This window comes from Emydura macquarii, unplaced genomic scaffold (assembly GCF_026122565.2).
Source record: "Emydura macquarii macquarii isolate MOO-44397 ecotype Brisbane River unplaced genomic scaffold, CSIRO-AGI_Emac_v2 contig_587, whole genome shotgun sequence".
NCBI classification, from domain to species: Eukaryota; Metazoa; Chordata; order Testudines; family Chelidae; genus Emydura; species Emydura macquarii.
In genome coordinates, this window is record NW_027130724.1 from 1477181 (window position 1) to 1501841 (window position 24661).

A 24661-nucleotide genomic window follows, 5' to 3' on the forward strand; every position below is an offset into this window, starting at 1 on the left:
ACCACCACCTAGTCCTTATGAAACACACACTAAAGGTTCCTGCACAGAGCATGTTGCCAACTCTGACACTCACCTGGAGGATGCGATGGCTATGAGATAGCAAGTTTGGATGGACAAAAAACCAGACACCTAACATGCAATGGTGCTGGGATGGAGATTTATTGAAGCCTTCTTGGGGAAAAGCCAAGATAGATGGAATTTGTGGATTTCTAGGATTTACTTTGTGTTCCTGGCACCATCTGCAAAACCTGGACCAGATAAAAGAGTATACTTTCAAGGCAGAGTCTCTTCTAGAAGAGAGAAATGTTCTGATGACTCAGTATGTTGTGCTAGGGTTCTTGTTCCCTTTTGATTGTTTACATATGTGACAATAGCCATACTGCCTCACTGAATCAGGATGTGGTTCCCTCTCCAGGCTGAATTGGAGCCTTTGCAGTACCAGCTTGACTGCTCTTGGTTCTAGCAGGTTTCTGCTGTAGATCCTTTTCTCCTGGTTCCAGATACCTAGAACAGTGTGGGACTACAGGTGTGCTCTCCAGCCCTACAGGCTGGTGTCAGTTGTGAGGACCAAAGGTTCTGGAAGGCATATGGGCATACCCTTGAGGGGCATGTGACAACCACCATTTTAAGGAATGGATCACCTGTGTCAGAACCCTCACTTATCTTTCACACATTCCAAAGAGTGATCCCATACTTCTAAGATGAAGCCTCGAAAGTTCTTGATATATAGTCACGTCTACGGAGCAATGTCTATATATGAAACTAGGAGGCCTAGCAGCTGAAGGATCAGTGCAATAGTAGGCCTCTTGCAGGTCCAAAACGACAAGAGGCGGTCTTGAACCTTCTGAAACCTCTCTAGAGATGGATTCATCCAAACAATTGAGGTGTCTATGCCCACTCCCAAGAGTTATTTGGGTGGACTGAATCAAGAAGTTTTTCTTGATATTGATGATAAAGCCATACACCTACAAGAGATTCAAGGTCAAAGATGTAGCTCTGTCTACCGTTGCTGGGGATGGAGCTCTGATTAAGATGTTGTCAGGAAGGAGTAGAGGTGAATCCCCTGCAACCTGAGTCTTGATAGGATTACCACCAACATCTTTGTAAAAACCCAGGGGACAAGTCAAATGGAAGCATCTGATATTGGTAATGTTTCCTGCTATAGGCAAACTTTAGGAACTAATCATAGCATGGTCTGATAAAAATGTGAAGGTATGTATCTGCCAGATCCAACAAAGTCAGAAAATCCTCCTGGATCAGGGACAACATAATATAAGTTTAGGTCTCCATCCAGAACTGTGTTTTCTTCATTTGAGTCTTTTGAGATTTTAGAGAGGTTCTAATTCACTCTGTATGCTTCTGAACAATAAGGAAGATTGAGTAGAAACCTAAGCATCTTTCTTCAGAGGGAAGACTCTCTTTTATTCCCATATCCAAGAGGTAAGAAATCTTGATCTGGATTAGACCGCACTTCATATGGTCATTCAAGATGGGGGACTGGATGAAAAATGGATGGGCTGGAACTGGTAACTCAAGGGAGTATTCCTGATTCACTGCCTCCCTCACCAACTGGTCCATGATCAAAGCAACCCATTCCTACAGGAAATGGGAAATCCTACCCCTAAGTTTCAGCTCTAAGTGGATACCTATGTGGTATTTGTCGTAAAGAGGCTTTGAGTGTAGCCATAGTTTTCCTCTGGAGAACATGCTGTCCATTCACTGGTATTTCTGCAAGGATGAAGGCTGAATGGCCTTTGTCTGAAGGCCGGTCTGTACTCTCTCTTAAAGACATGGTGTGGAAGGGACTATCTAGATGTTGCAGCACTGTCCACTGCTTCCTTGTTCAGCTGTTCTCCAAAAAGCAGAGCTCCCTTGAATTTGGAAGAGCACAGCACTTGCTTTGAGTAGCTATCCACCTTCCAGGGACAGAGTCACAGGTAGCACCTGGTCATAGAGCTAGAAGTCATGGCTTTGGCTGAGAATCTTATCACATGCATTGAGGCACCACAACAAATGCTGTTGGCAGGGAAACTCTCTTAAAATAGAGCCCAAGTTAGTGAGATCCTTGAGGGCTCTGAGATTTCCAGCCAAGAGAGAGATGCCTTCGCAAAGCAAATAGCTACAAGGGACAACCAAAGGAGACCTCAAAGTCTTCTTTGAAGGGACCTCTATTTTCCTATCCATGGGGTTCTCAGGACAGAACTCCCCTTCTAAGGAGATAGCTTCCCTGGCTAAAGATATGGTTACGGCAGCATTATTCTTGAGTATCTGAGTAATTGGGACTTCTGGGTCCTGGATCTTACCAAAGCTAGGATCATTTTTGTTAACATACTTGCCTTTGTCTGGTTTATCCCATTCATCCCTGATTACTTCCTCAATGGACGAGTGTAGGGGAATTGTGGCCTAAGGGGAGGATTTTGAGGGGAAAAGTTTGCTAAGGCTTATTCTTGGAATTTTATTCAGGTTAGTGATGAATCTGAACAGTGGATACAACATTGTTGCACAAGGCCTCGCATTTCTCAAGAGGGAAAAAAAAAAAAAAACCTTGGCCAAGTCTTTCCCCAGTCCTGATTGGAGTCAGAGCCCAACAATTCATCACCCTCTGTGGAGGAGGAAAAGGAGTCCGAGGACTCATACCTCTTAGATCTTTTAAGCTTTCTTCCCCTTTTTCACTCTTTGAGCTCACTTAGAGAGCATACAAGTGCTCTCCCAGCTTGGGTGAGGCTTTCTGCAGTTAGCCTTTCTGAGGACCTGAAGTCCTCTTGTGAGATCTCTTTGGAGACTCACCTGCTAGTCCATTCCCCACAGCAAAGGGGAAAGGAAAATGCTTTCAGAGCCCTCCTGGCCAAACTGGAAAGGAGTGGACATTTTTATGAGCCCTCCTTTTCCCAGGGAGCTCAGGACCCATTTTAGGACTGGGCAAGGGGGAACTGGTGACTCCCTAAGTCTGCCCTTTGTTCTTCAGGGACACCTCGAGTCCCCTACATCAGCTGACTGGAGTCCTCCTTACCCTTGGAGTCTCTCCCCACTCTGACCGTAGACTCCTGATCCATTTTTCCCAAATCAGAGTTGCGGCTGCTCCAACTGGTAGGGGGATCCCACCAGCCTGTCTGACACAGAGCCCTGGGACCTAAAAGTTATGGATGGAAGGCTGAGCAATACTTAGTGTCTGCTGAGCCTGGGAGGGCAGTCCCCCAGAAAGAGCACTGTCTAGATTTCATTCAGTGCTTTTTAGGCTGCTCTGCTACACCTGGAAGGTGCAGAGGAGACAGCAAGGAGGCTCGGCAGCTGAGGCTCCAGGGGGTTTTAGTACCCAGCTAAAAAACTGGCCCAAAAGGAGGAATGGCTGGGCAGAAGATCTGCGCTCACCACTATCCCAAATTTTCACAAAAAATCCTTAGGCAGATGTCAAGGCAATATCTGTAAAAACTGCTGTCCACATGCTGCCACGGAAGCAGAGAAACTGGAAGCAAGTAGCAGGAACCTGAGAGGGCATGACCATGCAGCTCTAACACTTTGATCTGCCTCTGTGAGCTGCAGAGAACAGACAGCAACCCAGACATCAAAAATTGTGGGAGACAGTAGGCTGCAAAAAGTGTGTGCTAGGGAAACCAACTCATCCAGTCAACTCAGAATTTCAGAGAAGCAGATTTGAGGCAACCTCTCCCTTTCACATGATTCTCGTGTGTCTTACACCAATCTATCCTGTTTGTTTTTAGCAATCTTGACAAGATGTGAAGGAATCTCAAAGTGGACATACAACAGTGGAAAGTATTACTTTGACCATTTTTGTTTATGACATATAATGGCAGCCTCAGAAGTATGACCCACTCAATCAACCCAGAAATCGACGCTATTAATCCACCTCCACCATGCGGAGTAATTCTGCATCAACGGGAGCACATTTCCCGTCAGCGCAGCAAACTAAAGACACCACAATAAGTAGGAGTTAGGAAGTCAACGGGAGATACGCAAGCTATTCTACTCTATGCAGCTTGCGTATCTCTCGAATTTGGCAGCAAAGTGTAGACATAGGCAAAGAGTCTCAAAGATGTCTGAAACTCAACGAGTATTGGGGAAAGGATTGTTTTAAGACAGATGCAAACTGGTGTTCTCAAAAAAACTGATGTCCACGCCTAACACTTTGTTAAAGGAGGTACTGTTGAAGTTATAATCACTTTTGTCCCTTTTATTAAAGTGAAATAACTTGCTCAAGAGTCCTATGGAGTCCTCCTGCAAAGACAAGTTCTGACCTTCCAATCCAGACTTCAATATAAAATGTCAGAACAGGATTTTTCTTTTGAGTTTTCATTATGAAAACATTTAAATCTTTTGTAGGCCCCCTTTTATAACGCCAACAAGCACCTCAGCCTATAGAAAGATACTACAAAACAAATAACCCAGTAAGCATTTTAATAGTTCTGGCTTCTGAATTTGCCAAGTGAGCAGAAGCTTTTAAATGTATTTTTAAAAGTTAAGGTATAGGGGGCATATATCAAAATTCTAGCAGAAAATTTACCCAGCTCCAAATATCCAAGCATTTTGCGGCCTACACACTCGCTTTTAGAACTAAAGCCCACTATTTCCATTTTGTTTACATTAAGAAATGTAGTGTAAAGACCCTCGGCTTTGCAGTATGCAAAACATTAACAGTTACTAAAATAGTCCTGAAGAAGCTAACAGGCACTTATACTGAAGGCAGGCAGTGTAATATTTTTACAGTAATTTTTTAGGTGAATTATCTGTTCTTCCCTCTTTAGACCTTCATTTCTGAGTGCCATATACATTTTCCAAATCACTTAGTTAAATTATGACCAAGAGAAGGGAAAGGAACTATATGGTTAACAGCATCTGAATTCAGTAGTTTCTCCTAGAGTCAAAGACATTGTTTACAATGAATTTTTACCCATCAGCACATCTACCCTAGTGCAAACTCCTAACAGATAGAATGCAAACCATGACCCCCACCAGAGCAGATTACCCCCAAGTAAACAACACACAATATAGACAAAGCTTAAAATCCGATCTTGTTTAGATCAAGTTCAAAGGTGAAAGCAGCTTTAATGGTGTTCACATTCAGAATCATCTCCATGAATATTAAGAACAGCCATATTGGGTTAGAACAAAGGTCGATCTAGCCCAGTATCATGTCTTCTGACAGTGGCCAATGCCAGATGCTTCAGAGGGAATGAAGAGAACAGGGCAAGGTAAATAGTCCCTGTCTTTTTAGTCTCTCCTCATATGGAAGCTGTTCCATACTCCTAATCATGTGCTCTTGCACACTGAGGAGACATTTTCAGACAATTATCTACAATGACTCCAAGATTTCTTGAGTAGGTAACAGCTCATTTAGACCCCATCATTTTGTATGTATAGTTAGGATTATGTTTTCCAATGTGCATTACTTTGCATTTATCAACACTGAATTTCATCTGCCATTTTGTTGCCCAGTCACCCAGTGTAAGGAGATCCCTCTAACTCTTTGCAGTCTGCTCTGGACTTAACTATCTTGAGTAATTTTGTAACATCTGCAAACTTTGCCACCTCACTGTTTACCCTTTCCCCATATCTTTTATGAATATGCTGAAGAGCAGTGATCCCAGTGCAAATCCTTGGGGAACACCGCTATTTACCTCTCTCCATTGTGAAAACTGACTACTCCTACCCTTTGTTTCCTATCTTTTAACCACTTATTGATCCATGAGAGGACCTTCCCCTTATCCCAGACTGCTTGCTTTGCTTATGAGCCTTTAGTGAGGGACCTTGTCAAAGGCTTTCTGAAAGTCCAAATATACTATATCCACTGGATCACTCGTCAACCCCCTTCAAAGAATTATAATATTGCTCTCTACAGAGAGGAACAGAAAGGAGAGGAAAGACAGTAGGGATTTTTGTTTGTTTTTAAACACTTGCTTGAAATTAGATATATAAACAGGTATTTAGTTTGAAGTAGTAGTATTGGTTTATGTTGCTTTGGACACAAGTGTTTAAGTTGGGTTTGGTATTGCAAGAATCCTGCGTTGTTTAAGAACTCCCACAATAATGGTGGATTTTAGAATCAAAACAATGAAATAATGGAAACCTATTCTATTCCTTAAGAGGTTACTTTCTTGTGGCTTAGCAGAAAGAGTGAAACTGACTTGTCCATTTCAAATTGATGCAGGAGCAGCACAGCCTTATTCTTGAGCCAGCAGGGAAGGGAAAGCGAGTATAAGGAAAAGGGAAAAAGAAATAAAGAGATATAGAAGACATATTACACAGAACAAAGGGTGCAAGAAAATATCAGAATGTGAAGTAATGAAAGTGCATGTGAAAAAAATCAAAAGCAAACTGGTGAAAAGCAAGGGGACAACTGTGTCGTGCAATTACTTTCTACTACTAATCTAAAAAAATAATTGAATTTGTTGCCAAATAAAGTTCAGAGAATTTGCTAATCCCTCCCCCTTTTCTTTTTTTACACTGAAAATTTGTTACTTTACTGATTTTGAAAGCTATTGCCCACCACCCGCAAAAGCGATGAGCACCCTCCACTGTCATAAAGGTTTAGCACCTCATAGGGCTAGTGCTGTACTTTTACTAGTAGTAAATCCTACATAATCCTGCAATAAATAAAGTAAATCTACACAATCCTGCAATTTTGGGGCTTCAAGCTTTGGAGAGGAATATTTGTTAGATGGCTTCTAGAGGGTTTTTTTTTTTTAAAAGCCATACTGCCTTATGTGATCTAAGAGTCTGTAAAAACTTTCTCTAAACAAGATTTACAATAAGATGCCATCTAACCTAACAGTGTCCCTTTTGAAAACACACACTCCTTGCCAGAAATCTGGCCCTGGAGCACAGCTGCAGACAAACAGGGTGCATAGTGTTCTGTATTAATTCAGATGTCTTCAATCAGAATAGGAGGTACTTTTACCCCTTTTACAAACAAACAAACAAAAAAGAATCCAATGGATAGTGATCCCAATAATGCAGTAAGGCAGCAGAAAACCTAAAAAGCTTATTTTGAAGGTAATATAAGGAAAAAGAAACTGGGCTTATATTCTATTGCTTAAAAATTAAGTATTACAAAGGCCCAAGGGAAGTTTTTCTACTTTATTTTACATCAGAAATTCAAGTCTTCTTTACAATAGAAAGCTATGGGGGACTAGAAAACTACTAGTATTTAAAACTACACTGCCAAAGAAGTAAGACCTGATTGAGAGAAATGATTTTTATTCAGAGAGAGTACTGAACAAATAGTTTTTGACAAACTATTGGGAGAAAAGTTTTTTGTAAAAGGTTCAAACACCCTTGCCCCTTCAGCTGAAGGCTGAGAAAGTTTCCAGTCAATCATCCAAGAAATCCAAAAGACAAGAAGGAAACAGGAATCCAAACACCATTCAAGTTTTTATACTCCATGAAGCAGCAAAGAAGGCACAAGCCAAATGTTCTTTTCCTTTTCAGGTCACCTTTAAAGGCAACCAACAATAGTTTAAAAATGAGACTTGGTCTAAACTACCAACTTATGTCAGTATAACTATGTTGCTTAGGAGTGTGCTGCATCTCAGGGAATTGCAGTACCTGTGTCGACGGGAGAAGCTCTCCCATCAGCATAGGTAGCATCACTAAGCGCTGCAGCTGCACCATTGCAGCACTAAGTGTAGACAAGCCCTCAGAGTGGACTACCAGGTTCTCTTTGCGTGCAGACAATGAGGAATAGCTATTGCACTTCAAATTGACTGATGTAGTTGGGGTTAATCCTGCTTTGAGCAGGAGGTTGGCCTAGATGACCTCCTGAGGTGCCTTCCAACCCTAATCTTCTACAAAAAGCACACTATCTTAATCAGTTATGTATAGATAAGCTTTAAGAATGGTCTTTAATATCTAGACCATCACACACAACTCCATATTGCTGGAAACAGAAGAGTCATAATGCTGAAACGCCTTTCAAAAAGGACACCCAACATCTCCTTGCAACTTACCTAGCAGAAAGCTTTATTCAATACTACTTATGATAAAAATGATCACATACTAAAAATAATAGCCACTTGTAATGTAATTTCAGGTGTTCTAAAGAAGAGGGTGATAAATTGTGCTCCTTATCCACTGAACACAGGACAAGTAGTAATGGGCTTAAATTGCAACAAGGAAGATTTAAATTAGGAAGGTTTTCCTAGTGTCTAACTGTAAGCATAGTTAAACACTGGAACAAGATTACCTGGAGAGGTTATAGAATCTCCATCATTGGAGGTTTTTACAAACAGGTTAGACAAACACCTGTCAGGGTTAGTCTAGATAACATTTAGTCATGCCTCACCACAGGGGATCAGACTAGATGACCTACTGAGGTCCCTTCCAGTCCTACCTTTCTAAGATTCAGAAGTTCCATCACTTCAGAGAGAGTTCTGGGTTTGAACACATCAGAATGTGTGTTCCATTAGAATCCATTAGCTTCCAAGTACAATTCTGAACTTTAAGAGCAGTAACAAGAGTAGTTATTAAATAAAGAGGCAGCATCCACAAATCTCTTATATTTTAGGTCAAAGGTGCTCCGGTTTTTCCTTCCTCTCCTTCCACCCCCACAGGTGGCACTGGCACCTTACTAAGACTGTAAGGGCAGCACAGTTTGCCTAGGTCAGAACAGATTATAGTCACCTTTGCTTTAATATGAACACCTCTTTCACAGCTGGTAGGACTGAGTGTGCCATACTCCAGCTTGATGTGAGTGGCAGTCCCTTTGCTTAAACTGGACTATTAGAGAATATTTATTCTACCAGAAATCACACATCGTCTTAAGCAAGCAGCTGCCACTTACATGAAGCTGGAGCATGGCATACCGGACCTCACTGGCTCTACAGAACACTTCTCCACATTAAGAGATTCCATGTAGAACACTAGAATTGTAAGCTACATTTGATAGCTCTAGATTTAAATTCTTATTTAAAGAGTTTATACTTCTGCTTTGTATAAAAAAGGACAAACACACCAGTGGATTTTAGTGAAAGTTCCAGTAATAACTACTGTTTGCTGGCATGCGGGAAGAAGCTGACAGCACTGGAAATTTACCATACCCCGTGACCAGTGCAGGAAGCAGAGTAAGCCAAAGTACTGGAAAACCAGGAACCAGAATCACCCCTCGGACAACTTGCCGATATCATGCCCATTTTATGATGAGTTTGACCAAGTGTTGCGCACTTTCCTGAGTAAGGAGCGAACAGCAATGCAGGATGACCTGGTCAGTGGAATGGAGACCTGGTGTCCCCAGAATCTAGCATGGGAACTGAGGGGAGGAAAGCAGCAGTCGCCAATCAAGGCCAGTGAAATGACTCTGCTGCTGACCCTGGTCCCAAAGGAGATTTTGCTGTAGGAGCCGCAGCATAGCCTGGAACCATACTCCGAAGAACTTTTTGATGCCCCCACAGAAAGAACTGCTGTGGAACTGGCAGCAAAAACCAAGAGGCAGCAGCTGCCTTAGAGCCAGAAACTTACCAGGCTACATTTTAATGTTTATTAATACAGAAATGGGAAGTACTTCCTTTCTATGAACCAATGCAAATGTTATTACAAGCCCTGGATAGCAGTGTGTACCTGTTAATGGCGGACTGTATGCCAGCACTCTGGCATCCCTCTGCCGCATCCCTTCAGCCATCCCAGTGGAATTCAAAATGGCAATCGGGAAATGCAAACAGTAAAAAAAAAAAGTCCTTGAAAAGTGAATTTTCACTGGAAAGGCATGCATTTTTGCTAGGACATTGCTGTTTGTTAAAAACAGCCTCACATTGCCATCCCCGTCAGTATGCTGCTTTGTAACCATTCAACAAGCCACCTGAAAACTGTGAACTCAGGGTGGAGGTGTGGAAATGTGTTCCATAGGTGATAAAATCATTTCTCCCAAATACGACTGGAGGTTTGAATTGTGGGTGTGGGTGGACACGGGGGGGGACACGACACACGACGGGACGGGACACACACGACACGGACGACGACAAGAGGGAGAATAGGGTGACAGCAGAGTTGTGTATGTGCATGCAATAACAGGCTACGCCATATGGAATCTAATGGAGCAGCCAGTTGATTCCCCTCAAATTCTGATCTAATCCTGTGCACGGATAGCTGCAAGCTTTTTCTGTAGCAGTAACTCCAGAGGGGTAACCACATTTATCAGAAAAGGCATATTTTCCAGGGCTACCTCTGTAACTAGCCGCCACCACCCCCCCCCACTCACAGATGTACTGTTCACTCAAGATACGTTTGAATACTTCGTTGCATACACTGCTGGTTTCCCACCTGCAGCTTGGAATAACCTGTTTGCTGACTGGCCACCACAAGAACTTATGTCCTCCAAAATGTGGAATGCCTGAAATGACAGAGAAACCTTTTGTAGGATTCACCGGGCAGCTCCCCTAAACCCAATCTGTTCTGCAATTTTTATTGGGAAGGGAGGGGGAGGAAAAACACACCAGCTGTGAATTTTAACTTACCAGTGTCTGTTCTTTCTGCTGAGATTAACCCATGTCCATGGAGCTTCAGTATATTGTGTGAGGGATGCTTCAGACCACAGAAGTTCACTTTTAAAAAGCAACATTTAATGCCCTTGAAATTCCACAAGGATTTTCTCTGTGCTCCTGCACTGAGCTATTTGAGACAATGACCCTGTGTCTTGTCCTATTCTAGCCCCTTGCCCCCTATGAGCTGCAGTAACTTCACAGCTTGCTCCTAGTGCATCAGACAGTTTCAAGATGGAGCGCTTGTGATGAACTTATGGTTGAAATGATGGAAAGGGCCAACTAGCAGATCCAATATCAAAGAGAGGGATATATGGCTAGCAGACAGGCATGGCAAGAGGAAAGTAGAAAGGCTGCACAGCTTGAGAACAGGCATTTGCTTCGCAGTTCCTGGAACAGGAACAGCAGCTAAGGGAGGATGAAAAAGCTCAGCAGAAAAAAAAAGTCTGAGTAGCTGTTATCATTAATGGCTGCAAGAGTACTGGCTCCTGCTGCACCCGCACCATGGCTTAAGTCCCTGCCGCAATACCCTATGCTGTGACCCAGGAATAGTTTGGACAACTCCATGGATGGATGATCCATGCAGTCAGGCCCTATCAGCAGCTGTGCCGGGCATATTGACTTCCTACCCTGTGGACACCCCTCTTCCCTTGATGACAAGTGCACAGCAAACAAGGAAGGAAAAGGAAATGGGGGGTGGGGACATGTAACCGTAGAGGATTTCTGTCTTGCATGAACAGTGAAACCATGCACTTTGTTTTTAAAAAGGTTATTTGTTACTGGTGTTTTAGTGTGATATTGGCATCTGGCCTGCCTAGCAACAGGTTAATGTTTTGTGCTTGTCTAGTAAGTGTTTATAACTAACTTTCTTATAATAAAAAGCTTTTTATCACCATTTCACATCATACAAAGTCTATGTCAAATGAACACATGATCAGGGACAAGTGGAAATTTGTATGCAAACACTTAATACAGTTAGCTGCATCAATTCATATAAAATCATTTTCTCACATCAATCTATATTGTGATTCAACTCCCTCCCACATCTGAAATGGTCAGGTCACTCACAAGTATACTGCATGGCAATCAACCCTCCTGACCCCCAACCAACCAACCTCTTCCCACCACAAGCGCATTGATAAAGGTACCATTCTTCCTCTTCCACCAGCCCATGCAAGTCCATAATGTGGGAGCACAAAACATCCCTGACTTCTGTTGCCCAGATACATCCACCTTCAGCTGTGGTGGGTGCACTTTGCAGCTGAGCGTACTAGTTCAGCAGTCCATCACTGTCATAAGTCCATTCAGAGGGAAATGGCTCATCTTTGGCTTCACAAAGATTGTGAAGACTGCAGCAAGCCACAGTAATGCAAACATCACTGACAATGCTGGAATCCACATAGATCTGTAGACATCTCCAGCAGGATATCAATCTGCCAAATGAATATTCAACCACCATTTTACATCTGCTAAAAGTGTAATTAAATCTCTTTTAACAGGTCCTCAGATATTAGGGTATGTGAAGTCCCCAGAATAATGGTGGGGGACAGTAACTCCATTTATGACAATGTCACTTGGTGGCAATAAAGTCCCAGCCTCTCCATGAATGTAGACTACTAATTGGTGAAAAACCATTGCATCAAACTTTCTGAGTGCAACCCACATTGACATTCATAAATCAGCCTCTCTGGTCCACAAGAGCTTGCATAACAATGGAGTAGTACCCTCTGCAGTTTATGCAACTCATGCTCCTTGAAGAGGTCAAGCTATGGACACAAGTTCCATCAATGGACCCAGCAGTTTGGAAATCCCATTCTCTCAAAGCCAGCAATTATGTCAGACTTTTCTTTTATGCCTGCCACTCGGGGAAAGGGGAAGTAAACCACATGCCTGATTGCCTCAGAAACCTCTGTCACCATTTTACTGCACCAGATGTACTTTCCAACACCAAACTGATTGGCAACAGACCTATAGCAGTTGGGGACAGCCAGCTTCTAGATGGATATAGCAACCTGCTTCTGGACTGCCAGGGCCACCCTCATGCGTGTCTTTACGCTGGAAGATTGGGGCAAGCAGTTTACAAAACTCCAGAAATGTAGCTTTCTTCGTGCAAAAGTTCTGGACACACTGTTGGTCATCCCAGGTCTGCAAGAGTATGTGATCCCACCAGTCTGCGCTTGTGGCCCTACTCGAGAAGCACTGGTCTACAGAGGGGCATCATGGCTATACTAAATGTCATGAGCAGCAGCAGCCAGTTCAAGTCTGCCACATCTATGTTCTCCTTATCCTCATCCTGCTCCATCATTAGCTCTGTCAGCTGTCTCTGGGAGGGGAGGACCACCAAAATGGACACCAGCATCTGTCAGAAACTCTGCCTGTTTTCTAAAACAGGACTGAAAACACAAGCAAGAGCAGTTCTTGAAATGGCATCTCCATGTTGCTGGTTCTGGCTGCTGGGAGAACAAAGACCAAAAGGACGGCTCAGCAGGATGTGCTGGCAGCCTGTTCAAACTTCCTGTGATACATGAGGTGGACAGTCAAGTTTTCCCACACTCCACCACGAACAAAGGGCTAGAGAGGCCACATCCTGGGAGGGTGCTAGGAAGTCTGGGATACTGCTTGTTGGACTCGGGTCTGTGTACTGCAGTGCTGACACCGGAGTCCCATGTTCAGGCTTGGGTTAAAGTTGACAATCAGTGTAGATGCTCAAGCCTTGGTTCTCAAACCCCAGGTCCACTTACTCAAATCCCACCAACCCCAATGCAGTGTAGACATACCTCTAGGAAGCCTGGGGATGAACTCTAGCTACTAACCCAGCTAACAGCCAAGCCTGTCATGTCTTCACAGTTATTTTAACTCAAGCCAGCTAAAACAAATTAACACTTTTTTTGCAGCATACACATCCTTAGACCAGAAATTTAGTATACTGCCCTGAGCATTCCACCATCCATGCCTGATTGGGTTTCAGGAACCTGTTTTTCCCCCCTTGGGAAACCTGTAACCAGTGACACAAATCAGACTTTTTAAAACCAAGTATTTTTATTTTGTTGTCAAAGTACTGGGGGAAAAAGGTATTTTAAAAAACAAACAGCCTAAAAGCTTAGTTAGTATCAGGTAATCTTTTGCCTCACTACAAGCTAAGTCTTTCCTCTCAAGTTACAGAAGCAGAACAGAATCAACTTGGATCCTCATAAAAGCCCAGTCTCCTGTGACAGAGGGACCATCGATCAGCTGCTCAGTCTATTCCACGCTGTTCAGATTGCTTTGGGTGCTCCCCACAAAAGCAAGCTAGAGCCATCATTAGTATTCTTAGGGCTCTTTGCTCTGGCATGTAAGAGAATCACATACAATTACACTAAAAAAACCAAACCACCCACAGCAGCCTAGGCTGAGTTCCTCCCCCATCACCAGACCAAGGGGGAACAGAACACCCACACTGCCATTTTTAGCCCTGTAGCATGAGCCAAAATCATTTGACCCAGGCTCTGAGACTCTCTGCCACTTTTTGTTTTGTGCAGCACAGACATACCTTAACAGTAAAGGTCATTAAGAGTATATCAGAAAGCAATTCCTTCATTTCCCTAGGTGGGAGAGTGTTGAAACAGTCTGATCACATCTCTGAAGACAAGCACAAACTCCTTTTTGGGATACAAATCAAAATATGCAATTAACAGACATTTAAGACAGCACAGCATCCTCAAAGATGTGTATCTGATAATCTGCTCACTGCCTAATCTGAGAGACTTTTTACAGCAGTCTGAATCAATATGAACATTACAATCTGCACAAAGTTATACTTGAAACCCAATCTAAACATGCAGGCATTAAATAATGCCTATCATCTCTAGAAGAGAAAACAGGTTCCATGAACATACAAAAATTAGTTAAGTAATATTCCACAAGTGAAATCAGTGGTCTACAAACAAATCTTTTCACGAGTTGCACTTAAAAGGATCCTCACTCTCTCCTGTTCCTCTACCAAATAGTGTTTGTGCACTATAATTTAGGATTATAGCACGATGGCAGATGGTCAATTGTATTGGAAATCCTGCCACAGATGGCAGAGTTTTGTCCACAAATTCTGGAGTATTTTAGTTTAGATGTTATAGCAAAATGGATCTGTTATTTTAAAGAGTCATTGCTTAAACATTCTAAATCTTTTCTCTGAAGTTGCACCTTACTTTCACAATAAATCCCACTTGCTAATAAGAAGAACGCACCTACCTCCCTATGTACGCAAGGAGTTTTCAAAAGAAAACCCACTCTGAAGGAAACACTGGGGCAACCGCTTTCATATACAGGATCAGAGAAGACAAGACAAGACCTAGGAGTTTCTCTTAAGTTAGGGCCACCTTGTCCTCCAAAAACCCTAAGAAAGAGATTCAGGTTCAAAAGCTTGGCCATGTCCCAGTAAGCACATGAATTCATATCCCATCTTGACTAGTCCTAGTGACCTCCACACAGGCCTCATCAAGACAGGACTAGAAAGCCCTATCTTCTACATCTACCCCCTACATTTTCCCGTTCTGCAGTCTTTCCTCTGCTTTCCACCTTATTTGTTGCCAGCTTTCTCTAGTCACTGGAAAAGGACTGCGCTGCCTCCAGAAACTAGGAAGTGTTACTCCTAGATCACATGTGTTCATTACTGAAGCAACAGGAGTTTATTACCAGACCAAATGCAAGAATGGTAGTCACTGGGAATCCCATTGGTACTTCCAGGCCATCTGGCTAGTCTAGGGTTTGGAAAAAGGCTGCAGCTTTAAAAGGAAAGTCTGTAGTGTATCTTGAGAAGCCAGTTTAGAACTCTAATTTTATATATTTCAAACCATGGGCCCCATGAGACAACTGTCTTAAAAAGCAATGCTTTCTAGGCAGACATTCAGACTGAGTTTGACTTCTGCTACTAGTAGCCTTCACAAAATTGATAATCCCCCCCAAGAGAAGTTTACAGAAATATTAAATATTCTTCCTATACAATTTACATTGGTTTTTCAATGTATGGCTCGTAGTTATCTAGTAAGGTTGCCAAGTGACTAATTATAATTAGAGCCATTAGGAGATTAATTAACATACACTATGTACTGTTTAAGTTTACCAGACACCTAGAACCACAAGGAATGCCCCCCAGTAAGAGCCAATAGCCTTAACCAACTGAAAGGGCATAGAGCTCCATTGTCACAAGCTGTCAAAAATGGGGGAGGTTACTAGGATTTCTACCAGAGGTCTGTTCTTAGAATTTGTTCAGGAGTTCACTCTTTCAATCCAAAATCTGATACCAAGGTTTGAAACTCTTCCTATAGCTGTAGGAAGGGGAAGCTTTATATCTCTTTTCTTTTGTCTTCTACTATTCCCCCCAGCATTTATTGTTTGCTTTCTTATCCCCTAGGACTAGCATATGTTATCAAGTATTTGCCGGTATAGCTATGCCCGCAAAGCCCTCAAATGCAGTTGCAGCATATACTAGCAAAAGGAGTTTTTGCTGGCATAGTTAACTACCTCTCCAAACCTCAGAAGCTCTACTGTCAAAAGGATTCCTGCCAGTATAAGCTGCACCTACACAAGGGGATTCACTGGCATAGTTATATTAGTTAGCGGTGTGATCTTTCACAATCCTAACCAAAATAGCTATTCTGACAAATCTTTGTAGTGTACAATGAGCCTCCGTAAAATGCTCACCTCTGCTGCTGTTCAGTTTTCCCAGAGCAGTGGCACAAAAGTAATCTGAGACTTCATTTTCACTTCTTGTCACTGGCTCTAAATAGTAGCAAAACTGATCAGTCTTCTCGTTTTTTAAGCAATGGTGTGAAATTATGTGTTGTAGAAGGCACTAGAGCGGTCTCAAGCAACAAATGTTTCAGACTACTTTGTTTATATTTGGACATTATCTTTATAACCCTGAGAACTATGGAGTTGTTTGCTTTTAAGCTCAAGTTATGCAGACACTGTTAACACAGGTTCCATTACCTGCTGTGGCAAGTTTCTCACTGAAAAGATTTTAGACTCCAAGGCCAGAATGACTGTTGTGATCATCTAGTATGACCTTCTTTATAACACAGGACACAGAACTTACCCAGAATAATTTCCTGTTTTAACTCGAGCACATCTTTAAAATAAATAAATGACTACCTTGATTTTAAAAATTGCCAGTGATGAAGAATCCACTTCAAATCTTGGTAAATTGTTCCAGTGGTTAATTACTCTCATTGTTAAAAGTTTACACCCTATTTACAGTCTGAATTTGTCTAGCTTCAACTTCCAGCCATTGTATTGTGTTATACCCTTCTCTGGTAGATTGAAGAGCAATCATCATATATTGTTGCCCATGTAGATACTTACTACTGATCAAGTCATCCCTAAAGCTTGTCTTTGTTAAGATAAGTAGATTGAGTTCCTTCCATTTATCATTATAGGCAAGTTTTCTAACCCTTTAACCATTCTCACAACTCTTCTCTGAACCCCTCCAATTATCAACATCCTTCTGGAACTGTAGGCAAACTGGATGCAACATTCCAGCAGTGGTCACCCAGTACCAAATACAGAGATAAAATAACCTCTACTTCTACCTGAGATTCCTATTTACGCATCTGGATCACATTAGCCCTTCTGGCCACAGTGCAGCCCTGGGAGCTCAGGTTCAGTTGATTGTTGATCATGACCCCAAAACTGTGGGTCAAAGAGAAGAGAAGGAAATATTGTTACCTCTGTGTATTCCTGGTATTGGTATACAATGGCATTTTCTATCCCAAAGTACAACAGCATTTCACTAATCTTTGGCATAATCCACAGTAGAGAATATAAAGAAAAAACTTTAGGTGGAGAAGACTACAACTTGCTCTGTAATCTGATGAGATGTTAAAGTTCTCCTAGTCAACAGGAAACGAGGGGAATCCCACCTCTTTAAAGCAAGGAGGTAAGAAACTTGTAACTACAAAAGAAGACTATAATAAAGGTAACATTTATGCCCGCCAAGAGAAAATATTAGGCAATTTAGGACCAAAGCCTTCTGAAGTGGCAGAACAAACACGTCTGCCTGTTATTGAGAAACAGAAGCTGTCAAATGTTTATATGAACAAAGTGAAACTGCAGAAATCAGTCCAATTGTACAGCACTGATGTTAAAAGACAAGATGTAGGCTTATAAATAAGGACTCTAGAATTTAGTCTTAATCCTGAAAGGACAGCCAGGGCACTATGCATGATATTTGCAACATGTAGTTTTCAGTCTGGAGATGGAATAAACTGCCTCTCTTACTTAAAGAAATCTCATAACATATGTCAGAAGACAGGAAAGGCTCCAGATGGCAGGGGAAGCTATAAAGTTTTAATTAGTTGACATTTGAAAGACCCTGAAGAAAAGCTAAGTGCTAAATATTACTATTATTGCCATGAGTTTAATGATCCTACATAAGTGGTAGAGCCAAACCAGTTAATGCAGTTCTTTCCAGAGAAGCAGTAGCTTTATAGTATCCCTCATCATAATCATCTAGATTTTGGTTTTACTTCTTCAATTCTCCCTCTGTTTCCCACCTCGAAATACCTTAGTTACAATGGAAACAATGAAGTAACTGGTATAGGCTAAGATGATCAACATCACAAATACAGCTTAGAGCAGTTTTGTATAAAACTGCATGGTTCAGGAAACATACACATTTGTGTCTATTCTCATGCCAAGTTTTACTACCTTCTTTTACGCAGAAGCAGCCAAATCTTGACTACCAGCAGCTTATTAGACACAGTTCTTATTTAATACAGTATGTCTCAGAGGTGCCAATCAATATCAGGTCCCCATAACGATTCAGATTGTACATACAGTGAAGGACAGTCATACTATTGCTTGTTATGGCTGACAGCAGGAATGAAGTTGACAGAGTGACACTACCTAGAATCAGTATGATTTCTGCTGCTGCTACCCATAGGAAGCAGGGATACTGAAAATTCAATCATTTGCTGGGGAAAGAGTACAGGAAGTAAAGGAAGCTCCTTTTCCAGCAGCCAGGAAGGAACTTCAGGAGAGGAAAGCACAAAAGAGAAGCTGCAGAAGAATAGAAGATTTCCCCTTCGCAGAAACTGACAGGACTCCAATTTCAGACATACACTCACTAAAGCTAACAAAAGGTAGGAGCACATCTATAGAGTACAGGTAAAGCACCACAGTGAGAAGCCCAGCAGCTGGGGGAGGCATGCTGTCTTCTCATCCCAATGGATGCCCCAGAAATCTGCAGGTATCTACTATCTACTCTTGGGTTAGAAATGTAATCTAATCTGAATCTTTCCCACCCTATCCAGTGTTTCTTAGAGCACAAGCAAGGCTGTGCCATCCTTATCTATTCTGGGCTGCTCTTTGCACATTCTCTATGTAAAGCTCTATGTTTTCCCTTTAAGTTTTGTTCAATGACGGGATTCTTTTCGTCAGCTTCTTTGACATTCTCACAGCTGCCCAATGGGATGCCTACCATAGCAGATGGTCCAGCTTTATTTTTTAACATGTCCAAAATATTTCCATATTTCCTGGATAATTCTGGAGATAAAGAGTTGAACACTCACCAATCTTGGCATTTGTTATGTACTCATTCCATTCAATACCTAGTATTTTTCTGAGACATTTGCTTTTGAAGATAGGTAGATGGCGCCAACAAATTTGTCAAGCCATTAATACAAGTGAATTGTAGTCCAAGCCATTAAAGATTCCACGTTAACTGGATAATTAAAATTTAAAGCGGTACAGCAATGAGAGATCTAATAAAGCCAAGAAGAGCAGAAGAATATTAAAGAGATCTTTCTTAGACTAAGATTTAAAACTGCAATGCAACCAGTTCACTAAGGCCTGGTCACATACAGTTTTGGTACTGGTGTAACTATTTTGGCTAAAGTACACCCCTCACTAAAATAGTTATATCAGCACAGCCCCCAATGTGGACCCAGATACAACTCCTATAAAGATGCATATACAGATATAGCTTCTTCCTCTTCTTTTATGGGAGAGCTCTAGTGGTAGAAGCACTTTTATACAGGGACAACTGCACTCATGCCAGTGGGAGTTGAACTATTTTTACATAATTGTCATATACTAGTAGAGAGAGATTTGGCGAACAGATGCTAGTTTAAGATGTGGAGTCACTGCACAAGGAATTAGCTACAAGCTAATTAACATGTTCTTTATTTGTTCAAGATCAACCATGGCACAGTCTTTTCAGATGTGTAACATGCATTATTTACCTGGGATTGGAAGGTACTGTATTTTCCCTCCTTCTGTAGAGTCAAGAATCATTCTGACTCATTTTGCCATAACTGGGGGAGATGTGTTCCTATAAGATTTTTTAAAAACAGTTGTATGGTACACAACATACTTATTTCAAGGTGGATAAAAACTGGTGTTTTTAAATTGAAATTAAATACTTTAAAAAATAAACCTAAATATGAAATTACCACCTCTATTAAGGCATAATCTTACTATAATACATTAAATTAATTTGAATATTTTTAATTTTGATTTTAATTTTAATAGTACATGTTTAAAACTTACACAGTAAAGAAAGTCAAGCCACTGAACCAAAAGAAGTCACCAACTAAGCACCAAGAACCAGAGTTTGTTGAAGTGCTAATCCAACTTTTCACAGCAGTAAAATCTTCTGCAGCTACAGACAGTATCTTCATTTCAGTTTATTCAACTAGCTCAATTCAGTGACTAGTTCATTTAAAGTTAAGAAACCAACTGGAAGTTGAAAATGCAGGAATGCTTTCCTCTTCCAATCTATGAATAAATATAGTGACAGGATGAGGTCTACTAGTTCTAAAATGTAAAGATGAAGAATCTAAATAAAGGTATGTTGAGCTACAGAATTGCTTAAATAAGTGTGTATATAGTGTATCCTCCTGGTTAATATAAACCAAGTTAATGGTAAAGACTGTATTTAGATGCAAGTCAACAAGCTAATGGTTAGCAATCAAGGAAAATAACTAAAAAGTCCAATCGCAAAATAAGATTAAAATTAATGTTTTCTGGTTGTGATTTAAACCTAACTAAAAAAAAATCACAGATTTTAATCGTTCGGATTTAAAAATCAACCCATCCTAATATAGTAAGGAGGGGGGAAAACAGGCCTTTCATTTTGAGGAATAAATTGCAACACAACCACAAGTTTCATAAGGACTAACAAAACTTTAAAAGCTCAAGATAGGTCCTAAAGTGTTCAAAAATGGAACAGATGACCTAGTACTAATACATAAAGTTGCAAAGTATCCATCTGCGCATTTCAACTTTTTAGGAACAAAAATTTACTCTAAACTCTCTGCAGGAAGTTGAATTGAATAAACAGGAACCTTACTCCTCTCTACCTCTGGAGTTTTGTTAACCAACAGATGTTTTACTTATCGCTGAAAAAGCAGTATGAGAAGACTAGAGGTGGAATATTGCACTAATAATCTACAAAAAGGGGTAGACACTCCTCTGAATACACAGAGTTAGCAACTCAAACAGAATGAACATAGGAAAAGTTAAAGACTCTGAAGTCTAATAGCACACAAATTGTTATATTCTGATACAAGACTAGACTGCCAGGTTCTACTAAGATTGCCACAGGGCACATACCTTTACTAATTAAATTGGGAGAGTGTTACAGAAGTCCAGTCCTTTACCCCAATATGTTTTTCCACCAAAGACAGCCAACTGGTCCTTATCATTTTTACTATGCCAAACTCAACTGCTTGTTCTTCAAACATCAAGAACTATTTCAGAATGTAGAATATGTTTCAGAACAAGAAACTTAACAGCAGTCACAATAAACACTACTGCACTGTTGTCATGCACAGTACCAATTCCCATAAAATCAGAATCATGACGAATGAAAGACCATTAGGTCATCTATTCCTACTAATACATGATGGACTAATCTAAAACTAAATCCTTTGCCCAGTCTAATTTTAAGTGACTCAAACAACTGTGTTTTCAATACTTACCTTGGAGACTATTACCCAAATCAGTAAGCCTTACTACCAGCAAATTCTTCCTGCCATTAGGATATATTTTCATTGCTCAATTCCATCTCAGTTGGTTATATTTACTCTTGGACTATCTTAAATAAGTCCTCTCAATCTATAGTGCTGCCACACTTCAGGTTTTCATAGCTTGCTAGCCTATGTCCCAGTAAAGTCATTTTGCCACTATACATTTTGAACTCTAAATTTTTATTTCTCCAGTCCTTTAATCAAAAGGGATTGTTTATCTCCCTTAACTTTATTTAACAATAGTTGTCTAGTTCTGACCTGCCTTCACATGAAGAATCTGTGTATCCTTGATACTGACTGGTCTGCATTTTGATATCTCTGAAGGTAATCAAAATAGTACTGCCATTTTGCCAGCACATTGCACTGCAACTCCATAGTTCTGTCCAGTTTCCTCCCTAAGTCTTTTTGAGCATTATATTCCCCAAGTATCATCCTTCCATTGAATAAACCTCTCCCTGCCATCGCTGGCGTGCAACAGCGCAATTCAGACACCACTCACTGCATAAGTTTTTGCACTGCAAAGGAAGAGGCAGAGGAGAGATTGAGGAACAGATGGGAGGGCAATTTAAAAAGAGGGACAGGAAGGCTCACTGGTTAGGAACTCACCCTCCCAGCCAACAAGTATGTTTTCAAGCCACCACAGAAGCCAATCCACTTTGGATAAGCTTTCATAAATGCACTAGAAATCAAGGCAGCAAGACCTGGTATTTTATGAGAACCAACCATTTCTTCAATCCAACACAACATACACCAGAGTTAAAAGTCAAATTGGCACAGACTGACGCCAGCATCCTCCCACTGATAGTCAAGGTAATACAACACTCACCAATACAGTCTGCTTGATTGCCCTGCTTGCCGATAACAAATTTCCCAGCCCATTGCAACTTATTGCTCCAGGACTTCTAAACTGGGCCATGACAATAAAAGATTAATCTACATGAGTGTTAGGTACACTATGGCTTCTATAGCTGAGGCAGAGGGTCACTAACAGCTGCAACAGAAAAATTTCTATTTTAAATATGATCTTCAAAGCACTTAAAAATTGTACTTGTACACTTGAAGGTTCTTTCTGATGTATCGAGGTCTGAAAGGTTCTCCCACATTAGAAACAACAGGAATATCAAGCCAGATTATTGGGTGATTTTAAGAGTCTTTTTTGTCCCCTGCTAAAGGAGGTTCTGTTTGCGATATAACTGGGGTTTCCTTTGTTCTTTTCCCCTACCAATCTTCCTATTGTGGCAAAACCATCCTTTCTGACAAAGTTTTCCATCATGCCTTTAAGGTGGTCTGACTGGATAAGCATGGCCTCCGCTGAAAGCTCATTCCACAGCCTAACATTCCAGAACAATTTATCACCAGCTCTCATATGCTTTATCCTAGGTTTCGTAAGCCACAATGTCCCAGAGCAGCACAGTAATATTGGGGGGAAGGTATTCAGATGAAGATACAGTTACCAATGGACCTGGGTCCTCCTGATTTGCTGATAGCCTTAAAAATCAGAAGCAGGCTAGGAGCCAGTGAAGGAAACAGATCAATGGTGATGTGCGTAAGAAAGCTCATCCAATTAAAGTGATGGGCTCCTGCATACTGCTGCCTCTATCCACCTTCAGTTTCAGATGCAGAGAGCTGATTCAATCTGCATATGGCCCAATCCTCATCTGGGAAGAATGGTAAAGTTTCCTGGAAAGATGGAGTTAGAAGATAACGTCAATACTGAAAAAATGTCATCTAGTTCTCTAGGTTAACTGCAGAGTTAATCCCCGGGGCCTCCAATTCTGCTCACCAATTTGATGAAAGAGGGCAACGTCAATGAAATGGAAAGAGACACCCCGAAGTAGTTCTTCAAAGCATTTCCTACTTATGATTATCATTTCAATGTTTTATAGGCTGAGGCTGAGCCAGTCACTCATTGTATATTGTGAGCTCTCAACTTAACTGGAGAGGCAAAGATCTTGAACCTTAAACAAATCCTCTTGCCAAAGTGTTCATTGGTCATTAAAGTTAAAAGGGCTAAACCAAAAGTGTTTTAAATGGTTAGACTAACAATCCCATCTCCTTTCAGTTGTTCAGATTTCAGTCTTTTGGGATGTTATCTGATTCATTCTCTAGTCACCACAAGGCCTTCCAACAAAAAATCATTTGTAGTACAAAACAGAAGTAGAAAATGTTCTGAATGAGCCCCAGCCTCTACAAATAAGCCATTTTTTCTCCTTTGCAGGTCATTTTAAGTGCCACACGGTTTTCAAATACCATTCTCAATTCACCAAGAAAAAAAAAACATTTTCTGAAGTGTAACTAGACATGATCTGCTGAACGTCCAATTTGTCTTGCACTATATTTATGAATGCTAGCCTAAATTAGTGTAACATATGCTAGCCTTAACTCATGCATAAACTGTTTGCACATAAGCTATAATACACTATGAATGCTCAGTTCTAATTAGCCTGCCTAAATACATTAGCATTTGAGACTAAAAAGCTCTTTCACTAAATTCCTGATCTCACATGTTTTAGCTTAACTGCATGTTTTCCTGTAGTTTAACAAGCAACTTTGTAACCTAAACTCTGCAATGACTAATTTTTTAGCTGAAATAAAATTTCACTGTAGTGTTACAGGCAAAAATTATTTTAACTACCCTAGTGACATAAGAGTCACTATTTCATGTGCAAAATGAACATAAAAGGTCAAAGAGCCTTACAGAGGTAGGAAAGAAAACACTAGTATACATAAGATGCCTTACTTTTACCTTTAATTTCTAAAGACATTTTTGTGTTTTGCACTGTAATCCTATAGTGCTTAGCATGCAGGTGGACAACTGTGCCTGAGCAGAGCCCCACTAAAGTTAATCTAAGCAATATGTATTGAAGGATCTGGTTCTTACAAGTAAAGAATCAGACACCAATTGACAATTTTAAGATTCTCTTCACTTTTAAAAAACTGCAGTTTTAGTTTCACTACGTGGAAAATAAGTTATGTACAGCCACATCATCATGAACACACATTATAATAAGTATGTTTTATGGAAAAAATGTTCAACTTATACCTTTAGGAATTAATGCTAGAGAGCCTTCCCCAGCTTTAACATTCCTGTAGAAACAAGCACTCATGCAGTTTTTGCAACTGAAACAACACAGTGGAGAACCTAAAAGTGAAACTAATTTTTCATTGATAAAA

General features: G+C 40.9%; 1 protein-coding gene across 5 annotated transcripts in view; it reads right to left on the reverse strand.

Annotated features, from left to right (window-relative positions):
- Positions 1 to 24661, reverse strand: part of PPP6R3 (protein phosphatase 6 regulatory subunit 3) — a 138605-nt gene that overhangs the window by 111831 nt on the left and 2113 nt on the right. The window lies entirely within an intron of this gene.